Source organism: Peromyscus maniculatus, chromosome 3 (assembly GCF_049852395.1).
Source record: "Peromyscus maniculatus bairdii isolate BWxNUB_F1_BW_parent chromosome 3, HU_Pman_BW_mat_3.1, whole genome shotgun sequence".
Classification (NCBI taxonomy): Eukaryota; Metazoa; Chordata; class Mammalia; order Rodentia; family Cricetidae; genus Peromyscus; species Peromyscus maniculatus.
In genome coordinates, this window is record NC_134854.1 from 84,247,305 (window position 1) to 84,260,812 (window position 13,508).

General features: G+C 35.3%; 1 pseudogene; it reads left to right on the plus strand.

The window, feature by feature from the left end:
• Positions 1–4,784: 4,784 nt before the first annotated feature.
• Positions 4,785–5,961, plus strand: LOC102919153 (bifunctional phosphoribosylaminoimidazole carboxylase/phosphoribosylaminoimidazole succinocarboxamide synthetase pseudogene; annotated as a pseudogene).
• Positions 5,962–13,508: the final 7,547 nt, after the last annotated feature.

The window sequence follows — 13,508 nt, forward strand, 5'->3', positions numbered from 1 at the left end:
TGTTTCCATGATTTTTGTAAGCCAATTTGTTACTGCTGTATGAAAAAAAAATGAATCTTTTCTAAAAGTTAATTTTGTATCCTGTCATTTGTTGAAAAATTTGATCATTTCTAATTTTTTGATGGAGTCTTTGGAATCTCTTATGTATAATATTAAAATATCTACAAATTGCAATAATTTGACTTCTTTTTTACTTGTATTCATTTGATTCCCTTCTCTTTTCTTACTGCTCTAACTAGGGCTTCATGTTTTCTGTTGAAAAAGAATAGGCATAGTGAACAGCCCTGTCATATTCCTGATTTTAAAGGAATTGCTTCAACGTTTTGTTTATTTAGGATAATGTTAGTGGAGGATTTGTTATGTATAGCCTGTATTACATTAACATGTTCCTCCAAGTCCTATTCTTTTGTCATGAAGACTTGTTAGATTTTTATCAAAGTTTTATTTTTCAGCATCTATTGTGATGATCATTTGATTTATATTTTGAGTCCATTTATATGATATATTACATTTATGGGCTTACATATGTTGAAATATCTCTGGATCTCTAGAATAAAGCCAACTTGATCATGATGGACAACTTTTTGAAGAATACCTGTATTCCATAAGATTTGTAAGTATTTTGTTGAGAATGTTTGCACTTATTTTAGTTAGAAGTCCTTAATTACTGTTTTAATACCCCTAGTTCTTAAGGGTCTACTTAAGACCTTTCCTTGATTTAAATTTGGTGCTTGAGATATATCTAGAAACTGAACTATTCCCTTTGAATTTTTCATTTTAATATACTTGAAGTTTTTAAAGTTTACTTTATGATTTTCTGAATTTATGGTGTCTATTGTAATGGCTATTTATTCATTTTTGCATTTTATTACTTTAGGTCTTCCTTTTCTTTCTTGGGGGGTGGGTAATTCACTTATGAGTTTGCCAACCTTTTCTCTATTTTGAAAGAATTAGCTTCTAGGTTTATTGAATCTTTGTATTATTTGAATTTTTTGTTTTGATTTAATTTTTTTTTCGTTTTAAAAGTTCTTTCCATCTTTTGTTTTCAGATTTGGTTTGTTCTCATGTTTCTAAACTCTGGAAGGTCATTTCTAGTTCATCTCCTTATGTTTCCTCTGACTTTTTAAATGCAGGGACTTTGTGTTGTCAAGTTTCCTCTCAGGATTGCTTTTAACATCAAAATGTGTTTTTGTCCATTTCTGGAGTTTTTTGTTACCATTTGTATCTTTTTTGTCTCCTTTATTTCCTCCTTTGTCCTTTAATCTGCTGCTGCTGGTACATTGTATAATCTCTGTGAGATTTTATAAGATCAAGATATTCTTTTGCAATTGATTAAGCTCTTTTGCATTGTATAATCCACTTGCTTTTGATGCACCTTTGAATGAGAGTAGGGTAAAGTGAAATGAATTGTATCAATTTTTTCAGTGAAATCTATTTATGCATTTTTATAACCTCTTATTTCCTAAGTGTAGAAAGCTACCATAGTCTAATCTCCTCAAAATTTTACCCCCCAAAGGTCCATTGTTTACAACAAACTCATAAAATTTGGAATTGTCCCTTTATTAACAATGAAGTGTGGGGTTTTTGTTTGTTTGTTTGTTTTTTATTTAATTTTTTTTCATTTTATGTACCAACCACAGTTCCCCCTCCCTCTACTCTTCTGCTCTCTGCACACCACCCTGCATTCACTCCTCACAGAGGGTAAAGCCTCCCAAGGGGAGTCAACAAAGCCTGGCATATCAAGTTGAGGCAGGACCAAGGCCCTCCCCACAGCATCAAGGCTGAGCAAGGTATTCCATCATAGGGAATGGGCTCTAGGAATAAATCCTGATCGTACTGCCTGGGGCCCCACAAACAGACCAAGCCACACAATTGTCACCCACATTCACAGGTCCTAGTTAGGTCCCATGCAGGCTCCCCAGCTATCAACCCAGAGTCCTTACACTCCCTCTGGCTTGGGTCAACTGTCTGTTGGTTTCCCTGTCATGATCTTGACCTCCTCATCTTACTCATAAAATCCCCCCTCCCTCTCTCCAACTGGACTCCAGAAGCTCAGCCTAATGCTTGGCTGTAGATGTGACACGAATTCTAATTGGTCTTTTAATAAAAAACTTGGAACCAGATATTGGGGTAAATGCTGAAAGCTCAGAGAGACAAAGGAACAAACCACTGCTACGTCTTACCTCTAGGACTCCTCAACCTGAAAAGGCTTTAGTTCCTGTCTCCTCAGGCCTTATATACCTTTCTCTGCGCTGCCGTATTACTTCCTTCTTAGTTCTGGGATTAAAGGTATGTGTGCTTCCCAAGCAAAAGCATGATATCTCAAGTGCTTGGATTAAAAGTGTGTACCACCACTGCCTGGCTCTTTTTCTCTCTTAGACTGAGTCAATCTCATGTAGTTCAGGGTAACTTTGAACTCACAGAGATCCAGATGGATATCTGCCTCTCAAGTGCTAGAAATAAAGGTGTGTGCCACCACTGCTTGGTTTCTGTGTTTAATCTAGTGGCTTGTTCTGTCCTATGATCTTTAGGAAAATTTTATTAAGATATATAATATATGACTCTGTGTGGATCTCTGCATTTGCTTCCATCAGTTACAGGATAAAAGTTTGATGATGACAATTAGGGTCACCAATCTGATTACAGGAGAAGGTCAGTTCAGGCATCCTCTCCAGTATTGCTAGCAGTCTTAGCTGGGATCATCTACGTGGATTCCTGGGGATTTCCCTAGCACCACATTTCTCCCTAACCTCATAATGGCTCCTTCTATCAAGATAAATCTTTCATTGTTCTTCCTTTCCATCCCTCTCCCATTTTGACCATCTACTTTCCTCATGTCTCCATGCCTATCCCTTCCCCCATCCATTTACGTAGGAGATTGTATCTATTTCCCCTACCTAGGGTGATTCATGCCTGTCCCTCCTTGTTACCGAGTTTCTCCAAGTCTGTGGATTGTGTATATTTAATCAATGTATAAATTCCATTAACCTGATGAAATGAAGAACAGAGAGGCAATATTTGGAGAAGTCTCTTCCTTTCTAACTGAGTTTAATCTCATCCACTGCAAACTAATAGTACTGGACTAGATGTTCCCATGGATATTTGGAGATCAAAGTTTCGTGATTTCTTTTTCTTCTTGAATAGCTATTGTGTGTTACAGAAAACTCTCCTCATGCAGAACTCTCTGAGAATAAGAATCAGGGTTTTGACAAAATGAAAGAGATGCTCTAAAAATTGTCAATAAAAAGGGACATTCATTAACCTAATAATAAACTCTGATGCTACTGATTTTTGCTTCTTGCCTCCTTTTATCATTTATCAAGTGGCAGGAAAGATCACAATTAAATTAAGGATGCCCATCACTTAATGTTAGCTTCAGCTGATAACTTTGCAATTTTAGACACAGCCAGTAAATGGCATATTCTTTCCCTGTGATTCATGTGTTAACTAGAAGAACCAGAATTTCCATGAGGAATAATAAATAAGCCGATCAAATCAATTTCCTCCTCTTGGTGACAAGAGTTCTTATCAAAATTTTTAGTTAATTAAAATATTGCTGTTTCATCTAGAATTGGGACAATGTCTTGAAACACCATAAATATAGCACATTATAAATAAAATTTAGAAAAATTTAATTTTCTGAATCCTGAACTCTGTTGTAACAACTTGCATCTCATGCGTGCTGCTGTGGTTTTTCTTTAATCACTGTGTCTTCTGGAAGCAATTCTTTTCAACCATGCAGGGTACATGTATTTTGATTCTCTTTAAAAAACAAAACAAAAAACAAACAAAAAAACCCGATGAAATTAGTTTACTAGCTAGTGGTTTTCCATAGTGTGTTTTCATACATCCTTATTCTTTGGTAACACACTTACCCATTTTGTTCCCCCATCCCCTGATCCACATGACCTAGCTATAATCCTCTGTATGACTACTCCCCATTTATTTTTTACATCACATTTGTTCTATTGTCTTTTATAGTTATATTTATTAGTAGGTTGCCATATGGCTTTCTTGTATATCCATTATTCAGGTTAACCCTATTTCTCATCACCTGACCTACCACTCCCATCTTCCAATGTCCCTCCTTGCTTACATTTTTCCACATCTAATATTCTTTTGCTATACTTTTGTTCTACCTATATCATCTGTCTAGTGAAACATGTCACATTTAATGTCCCTTCCCAATTTCCCACCTTCCCCTTGAGTTAGAAGTGAAACACAAAAATTAAAACTAGGATTCACAAAAGAGACAGAACTACATCACAAATAACTCTAGATAGTCAAAACAATCCCACATTAAAAAAATTGCTTGACTTATTAGCATCTCTGATTTCTAATTATAATAAGCAATAAAAACACATGGTACTGAAAATAAAACAGATACATTGATCAACGGAATAGAATTAAGGACTCATATGGAAGCCCACATCCTATAGCAGCCAGATTTTCTAAAAAGACACATTGGAGAACAGATAGCATCTTTAACAATTAGTGCTGGCAAGACTGGATACCTAACATGAAGAACAGTGAAACTAGATCTTTATCTCTCACTCTTCATAAAACTCAACTCCAAGTGAATCAAGGTCATTTTCCAGAAGAAAAATTAGTCACCTGAACTTTCACCATAGGTAAGTATTTTCTGACTAGGAACCTAACATCACATAGAATAAGATGAACTGAGAGATTAGCACTCTTAAATTCAACAGCTTCTGTATTCAAGAGTTGCAGCCTTTCTTTCCTGCTGTATTTTCACTCTCTGCCCACTCGGGACAACACTATAGATGAGTTATGGACCATCAGTAAACAACTCTGAGGGCAAGACAAAAGAAGTACATGAATCATTAGATTATCCAAGAAGAATCCTCTTGCAGTCCCAGGAGAGAATTATTGCAGGAAATGCATGTAGAAAGAACCACCTGGAAGGCAAAGCTGCCAACTCCAATAAACCTACCAGCTGTAACTTTCAGTTGTTACAAGGAGCATGTATCAAAACTGTTTTCACTAGGAAGTGTGGAGAGCCAGCTTTCATTGCACCCTAGTGTGAAATGATTCCAATTGAACGGGTGTGCCAAAGAATTCAACTGGTTCTTAAAAGAAATCCTTCTGGAAAGGAAGAATGCAAGTTTTACTCACTGAAAATAGAGACACTCTTTTAAGGAAGATGCCAGCAATGATCCACAGTGGTCTCGGAGTATGAGTCATGTTGTCCAGTACTTTTGAAATATTGGAGAACTCCTAACTGCCCCAGAACTGTACACTGGCTGATATGAAGATTAAATTTGGTGTTGATGTAACTACTAACAAAGAGATTGTTCTTGTAGAACCTATTGATAATGATTCCTTGAGATTCTACTTATCAGAACTGAGACAGTAGAATGACAGTCAGTCTTATCATGACCTCAAAGCAGTGATACTGGAGGGACTCCAGATGATAAAGATAAACTTTGAGTGGGTTGCAGAGAGAGTTGCTTCTGAAATAAGTCATTGTATAGTCATAGTACTGATGAGTTCAACTTCTTATCTTGGTCACTGTGAAAAATACAATGAGGTTTGCAGAAATTTTGGGACCCCAGGTAAACCTTGAGTAACAATTGCCCACAGAGAACCTGATGAAACCTTGAGGATTAAAGCAGAATATTAATAAGATGACATTCCTGTTGTATTTGTGGCAGTGGCTGGAAGAAACAATTGCTTGGGCCCCATGATGCCTACATACCCAGTTATCAGCTGATCTCCATTCACACCAGACTGGGGTGCTCAGAATATGTGATCATCTTTTCAATCACCTTGTTGTCTTGGATGTTCAATATACTTTCCTCAAAATTATCAGCTTAGTTGCCTGCACTGATATTTGGGTTAGACGACTATTTGGTATGAGCTGAACAGCAAGCAAGCATGTTGAATGGGTAGCTGTCCTTAGAGCAGGCTGACAAGAAAATCAGAGAATATAGCTTATAAAAGATTAATGTTTAATTTTTAGAAGAAAAGTTACAGATTCCTAGTATGGATATAAAAACAAATCAAGAAAGATGATTTTTCCACCAGAGAACATAAATTAAACTTACAAATGAAAAAATACTTCTGTAGATTTGGGGGTTGACACTTGTCCATTGGTATTTGTTGTTATTGAATTTTAGATCTCGTGGTAGTATGTGCCTGTAATTCCAGCACTCGAGAGGCAGAGATAGCAGGATCCCATTAAGTTCAAGGCCAGCCTGGACTATGTAGTGAGAACCTGTATAAAACAAATCTTTATAGGTAGTAAGATTAGTATAACACTGTTAAATTATATTTCATTCCCTGTATGGCCATTTTTAGGTATGTAACACTAAAGAAGAAATACCACTTATGAGGCTGGAGTCTCAGCAGTTTAAAGTAAGTACTTCTCTCTTGCAAAGGAGTAGAGTTTGGTTCTCTGCAAGAATGTTGTGTGTCTCTACTCCTAATTCAGGGAATCCAATGCCTCTTGCTTCCTTATGAACATGCAGTCACATAAAAATACACAAACATAGACACACCCATATACACTTAATTTAAAAGAAAAATAACTTTTGTTTGAAACAAGCTATCATTTTTAAATGCTAACCATGGCCAACCATAAAGCTGTATTTACTATTTGATCTTCTATAGCTCAAGTTTGAAAATGGAAATGCTTATATTGTATATGGTAAAAGCAAAGTATTCCTCTCATCTCTTATCACATTGCATATAAATTCTCAGTCCTTATCTAAGAAAATGTTATTACATGAATCTCTAAAAAATGTTTCTGGTCAGCAAAAACACCATCAACTGAATAAAAAGCTAGTCTCAGAATGGTAAAAAACTTTTTGACAGCCATATATCTAAAATAAGCTTAAAGTCTGGAATATACAAAGAACTCAATGCAAACTAAATAATCAGACACACAACTCAACTCAAGAATGACCTAGGAACTGAATAGCAATGTGCTTTCAAATGCAAAACATAAATAGCTAAGAAATATATTTACAAGTGTTCAAAATTACTAGCCATCATGGAAATCCAAATTAAAACTCTCTTAAGATTTCATCTTACTCTAGTAAGAATGACTGAGATTATAAAAACAATGTTGTCATGGATGTGGGAAAAGGGTACACTTTTCACTTATGATGAGAGTGTGAGCTAGAGTAGCACTTTAGAAACTAGTGTAGCTGTTCCTCAAAAAGTAAACTAGGTCTCCAATATAACCCAGATGCCCCATTTCTGGAGATATGCCCTAAGGAATTTATATCCTACTAAAGAGTTACTTTTTCATAAATGTTCACTACATCTCTATTCATAATATCCCAATAACTATTGGATACTTTCTAGATTTCTATAAGCTAATGGATAGATAATGAAAATACAATACATATTTTTGATGCAATTTTATTCAACTTATTTTTGTTTAAAGTTGAATTGTGAATATTGTGAAGAAAGTTAGGGAAAAAAAACCTGAGTGAGGTATCCCAGACACAGGCAAGTGCCACCACTTCTCTGGTTCTCTATCATCTGTGAATGTCAACTCTGAAACTTTTGATGTGTGTGCTTCATTTGGAATAGCCACCAAGATCATGAAGTTTCTAAAGCGCCATGGGGAGGGGCTACCAAGAAAGGGGATATAAAATACTCTTGTTTTTCATATTTTAAGAATTCTTTTTCACTTCATTAGTGCATTTATTGATTGAATATAAGGCTTCTTTTTTAGTTTTTTTTTTGTTTGGTTATTTATATTCTAGATGTTAGTTCTCTGTCAGATGTTTAACTTGCAAAGATTTTGATCCATTCTGCAAGCTCTGACTTTTTATGGGATTAACTGTTTGTTTCCTTTGCTACACGGCTTTTTAATTTAGGAAGTCTCAACTGTTAGTTGTCACTGAACAGCTAGAGCCCTATTCAGAATGTCCTCATCTATGCTTCTATCCAGAAGTGCTTACCCTGTTTCTCTCTCATGGTTTCAATGTTTCAGAACTTATCATAGGGTGTTTATTAAAATTGAAGGTGATTTTTTTGCATATGATGAGAGGTTATATAGTTTGATTCTAAAAGTGAATATCTGGTTTTGTTTTAATTTTTATAGGCCATGTACTTCTAGAAATTTCTCTTGTTTCTCCAATTTTATTATAACACTTATTGAGAGGTGCAAAAAATATTGTTTTTAATTTCACGGATATCTTTCTGTTACTCTTTTTATCTCTGTTCCCAATAATTTGGCTCATACCTGTCATTTTGTTAGCTTAGTTGGTAGGTTTTTTCTTTCCTGTTTACATTTTGAAAGAGAACTCTGCTTAATTCTTTGTCCTTTTTTTTTTTTGGTTGTTGTTTATTTCCATTTTAATGGCTGACCTGCTTTTCATGATTACTTTTTAGATTTGCATCATATAATTACCTGTTTCTTCATTCTTAGCAAGTCTGTCAAGTGCTTCTTTAGAGCTGGCTTGGTGGAAATGTGTGCTGTAAGCCTCCATTTTAACACAGAGAATATTGTTTTCTTAATATTCACTTGTGATAGTTTGACTGGACATGGAGTTTTCTTTGAGAGCTTGAAATACATTATTTCCAATTACCCTGAACTTTTTCTTCTGTTTCAGTTTAAAAACATTTTGTAGAATTATTTTTTGAGAATATTCTACATGTGTATTGTATTTGTATCATTTCTATATCTTTTTCTCCACTGACTTCCCCATCTCCTGAAATCTTCCCAAATTAATGGCTCCCTTTTGTTTATTATTAAATTAAATATATCTACATACGTGCATACAATACAGCCCGCTGAGACCACTTAATGTCGCTTGTATGTGTATATTTTTAGGGTATTCATTTGACATTGGAAAACCTATCAGATCACTTGATTCTGGGAAATAATGATCCTGCTCTCTATAGTCATTATGTGTAGCTGTTCATTTAGGGTCGAGCTTCTGCAACATTTTCCATAACCAAGTTAGCATATCAAATGTTCTTGTACCTGTGAAGTTTATGTTTAAGCAAATATATTATTGATATTTCATGGGTATAGATTCCCTGCCATATACAGAAGTCATTCTCTCATAGCAGCCACCGGGTACTCTGGATTTTACAATCTTTCTATGATCCTTTTTGCAAAGTTCCATGAACTTCAGGTATAGGGCCTATACTATTGTCGAAGTATCAATTAGGGGAGGGGTGGGAGCCCTATCATTCATTTGTTGTTCTCTGTGTTTTGAATAGCTATTGATTTATGCATGATTTCCTCCTGCTGAAAAAAGAAACTTCTTTGGTAAGGGTGACAAGTATACTCATCTGTTTGTATAAGGATAAGTAGGTAGAATGCAGTTTGGAATTATACTAGTTAAGGCAAATGATAGTAGTAAAGTTCTCCTGGGGTGTCCAGATCCTCAAAGCCATGGCTAGGTAGTTTTATTTACAATATCAGTCATGAATTGTCTTCTAATGTATGAGCCTTAAGTCCTATTAGACATTTCTTGGTTATCCCAAAGATGGAAGTGCCACTATTTATCCCTTGGAGATATCCTGTCATGCTGGTCATCACTATGGATCACAGGCACTATATCTGAGTAGGACTATTAATTGATTTTCTCTTTAGGCAGCCTCCATAACACTTTTGGTTTCTATAAATAAAAATCCCCAAAGAAGAGGCTTCTGGGTTCATTTCAGCTTAATTCTTCCAAGCCCTGTGTCAGAGCTGAAAAGCCGTCATGGTTAAGATGGCTTCCCCCTTTCCTTGGTTGTCCTCTGTTAACTATTCTTATGCTTCTCTTGTGCATGCCTATATTAATTAGAACAGCCATGCAGGCAATGCATTTTATTCTGTCCTTGCTTTTGCCACTTTTTCTTTCCCTTTTTGGGCGGTTAAAAATTAGAAAGGAAGAGATGTAGAGGGCAAAAGATATTTGGTCTCACAGATACAAAGCTGTTGTATGACAATCCTGGTCCTGCCTTGAAATTTTGGAATGAGTCCATCAGCAGGGATACCACTGGTATGAGGGGGGAAAAACAAGATCTTTGATTTAAGAGGTTAGCCTTTTGTCTCAGGTCCAGAGTGGTGGACAATGCTAGACTTCCTGGACGTTCACCTTCTCGTGTAGATATGACTCCTCTTCCTATCTGTCTGCCTACCAGAGTATCTGTCCAATGCCTAGTCCCTCAAAGAAACCCTCAAATCAATATCAGGTGCTGCTACTGCCCCTGGTTTTCTCACAAAACTACAAGGAAAGACCATATTTTTGAAGACACCAATCGCTTTTAACACAGGATTTGGAGAGATGGAACTGGAGCTAACCTGGAACACTCTTTCCTGAAGACTGCTTCTCATATAATCAGATGGTGCTATGGAAGCTGCCTAAGGAGAAAAATAATTAATAATCCTACCCAGATGTAAAGCCTATGAAACAAAACAACAGCCAGCATGGCAAGATATCTCCAAGGGAGCAATGGCGGCACTCACATCTTGAGAACATCAAAGGACTGTTTAAGTGTACTTAATACTCACCCGAGAGAAGTCAATTCATCTACACATGGCTGTGAGTTCTAGGTTCCCCAGGAGAACTTACTACTATCCTTTGTATAATTTCTAACTATATTCTACCTCCTTGTACTTATACAGACAGGTAAGTGCACCCATACCAAAGAAGCTTCTTTCTCAGCAGATGAAAAACATACAGAAATCCAAAATTGTTCAAAACATAGAGAACAATAAACAAAAGGGGCCCCATCCTCAACAGTTACTTTAACAACACTATAGGATCTATACCTATGGTTCATAAAAGAACAGGGTTTAGAAAGACTAAAATTTACACAACTGGGTTATCTTCTATGAGATAATATCTTCTACATATGACAGACAATCTACACCCATGAAATCTCAGGCTGTGTAAACACAAAATCATTTGATATGCTAACTTAAATTGGGGAAATTTTCAGCACCCCAATCCTTGTTGAAGAGCTATAGGCAATAAATGGCTGCTGAAGGAGAAGCAGTCTTCTACAGAATCAAGACCACTGATAGGTTATCCAGTCTCAAGTGGTCAGTCCTAAGGCACACAAATAAAAGGAAAACTTAAGTCAGTGGGGAGAAAGACATTAAATGAGATATGATATGGGAAAAAGGATAGCTGAAATTATGTAAATTTAATAATCATATATAAAATTTTCAATTAAATGTTAAACTTCAAATGAGATATATCTATTCTTTTTAATGACTGGGTGTTCTAATTTCTCTGCCTTTTCTCCAAAACTCTGCCATTATTTCAGTCACTTGATACATTCCATTGTTGAGAGCATTTTATTTGAGTTACTTAAATTTCCTTTTTTAGTATTTTACAGATTTTTTTCTTTAATTAAAAAAAAATTCCCCTTTTGATGCCTTGCTCAGCCTTGATACAGTGGGAGGGCCTTGGTCCTTCCTGGAATGAAAGTTCCAGGCCTTGCTGACTCCCCATGGGAGCCCTCACCCTTTTGGAGGAGGGCATGGAGATGGGCAAGGGGGATGATGAGGTGGGAGTGGGAGGAGGGATGAGAGGGGGATATGTGGTTGGCATGTAAAATGAATTAAAAAATTCTTAAATTAGAAAAATTCCCCATTTATATTCCATTTGAAAGTTTTATATCAATTAGCTGTTTGTGTGTGCTTAGGAGGTCATTTTCATCTGTTGGTTTCTTTGAACATATTAATAATCATTCCTTTGAAGTCTTCCTATGTGATCTTATCTGATTCATTCTAATTGTGCACTATGACTGTGAAATTAGTCATGCTTGGAGGAGTCCTCTTACTGGGTTGCTTCATCCAGCCTTGATACAAGAGTTTATGCTTAATCTTATTGCATCCTGTTACGCCGTGTTCGATTGATATCTCTCGCTGGTCTGCTGATTTCTGAAGGGAAATGGAGGAGCAGTAGAGCTGCTGGCAAGGGGAAGGGGAGGGGAAACTGGGAGGAGTAGAGGAAGGGGAGGCTCAGGTCAGGCTGTATTGTATGAGGGAAGAAAAAATAAAAATAAAAAGTGATGACTTGAATGAATGAACCAGGTTTTGATATGTATTAATGAGAGAACAGAGCATGAGAACCCTTTGGTTCTTTAAATTTAAAAGAGCTGAACTTTCGAGCTAGGTATAATTGAGTCTTGCAGAATGAATAATGAAAATTCGTATCTGAGAAAAATGGCCAAATACTACCTGCTACTCGGTTGACAGATTATAATTTGTTGGAAATAACAAGGAAAACATCCAGCATAGAGCACCACACATATTTTTGCTGTAGGTGGGGTATGAAAGCATTTACAAAAAGAGCTTGTTTAAATTCACCATGTGTTTCAGTTACAGTTTTGCTACCTATTCACCTCTTTTAATGGTTTAGGATAAATAATGATCAATGTGCAATTTTTTTTTATTCTGATCCTCAATGCTAATTAATTGCAAAAGGTATTGGAATATATTTTTATTAATTCTTTGAGAATTTCAAACACTCTTACAGTATATTTTGAATGTATTCATTCCCACCCACATTTAACTCCTCCAAAATCCAAGCCACATCATTAAACTCGTCTTCCAAATTTTAAAAATGACATGATCTATGGTTTAGTTTTAAAATGTTGCATTGGTAAGCTTTTTTCTTTTTTTGTTGTTTGATGATTATAAAACATTGGGTGCTTAGTATCAAATGTTGAGAGAACTATACCTGGTTACTTTTGTTTTTAGTTGTTAAATATTTCTTTGTAGAAAATGAAATTGTAATCACCATTGCTTGATCAAATGATAGCACTGGTTCCTCTTCCTTCTGAGTTGTTTATGAACTAAGTCTAACTTCTTAAAATTTATACACCATGATCTTTCAAACTTCATGAAGCATAATAGGTAGATGGTTGTAAATAAATGTTCAATTCTGGCTATACCAATGTACAATAAGTCTATACCAATTTTCTGAGAGAAATATTGCTGATAAATGTTGATATCTGAACCTCACAATGTTTAAGGCATATAGGTACAATATCTTTGAGCTTTGTGTTTATAACTCAATGCTTTGTGTAATATATTGTACTATGGTAGACTCATTTAGTAAAGTAAGTAATAAGGAGCACTGGAAGGTGGTTAAAACATTCTGGTTTATTTTGGAAACAAATATCCCAGGTGCTATAATATTTCTCTAAATCTTCTCATGAAAAAAAGAGCCCCAAATATATAACAAAATTTGTTAATATTTTAATTGCTAATTATTTTAATATAAATGAATACAAAGAGAAATTGTTACAGCCTAGAAAACAAAATTAAGATTTATTATCTATTTAAATTATGTATTTATTAATTTCCCATGATACTATAAATGATGTGGTGATTCCATGCATAATGTCCTTGTATCCTTCAACAATTTTAAGAAATGAATATTTCCTCACAAAGAAACTAAGTTTTAAGAATTAAAACTCACAAAGAACAAATACTATGATTTTATTATCAATATCTATTTTCTACTTACAAATTCATACTCTATCATATTTAAATCAATGTATTGGTATGCTTA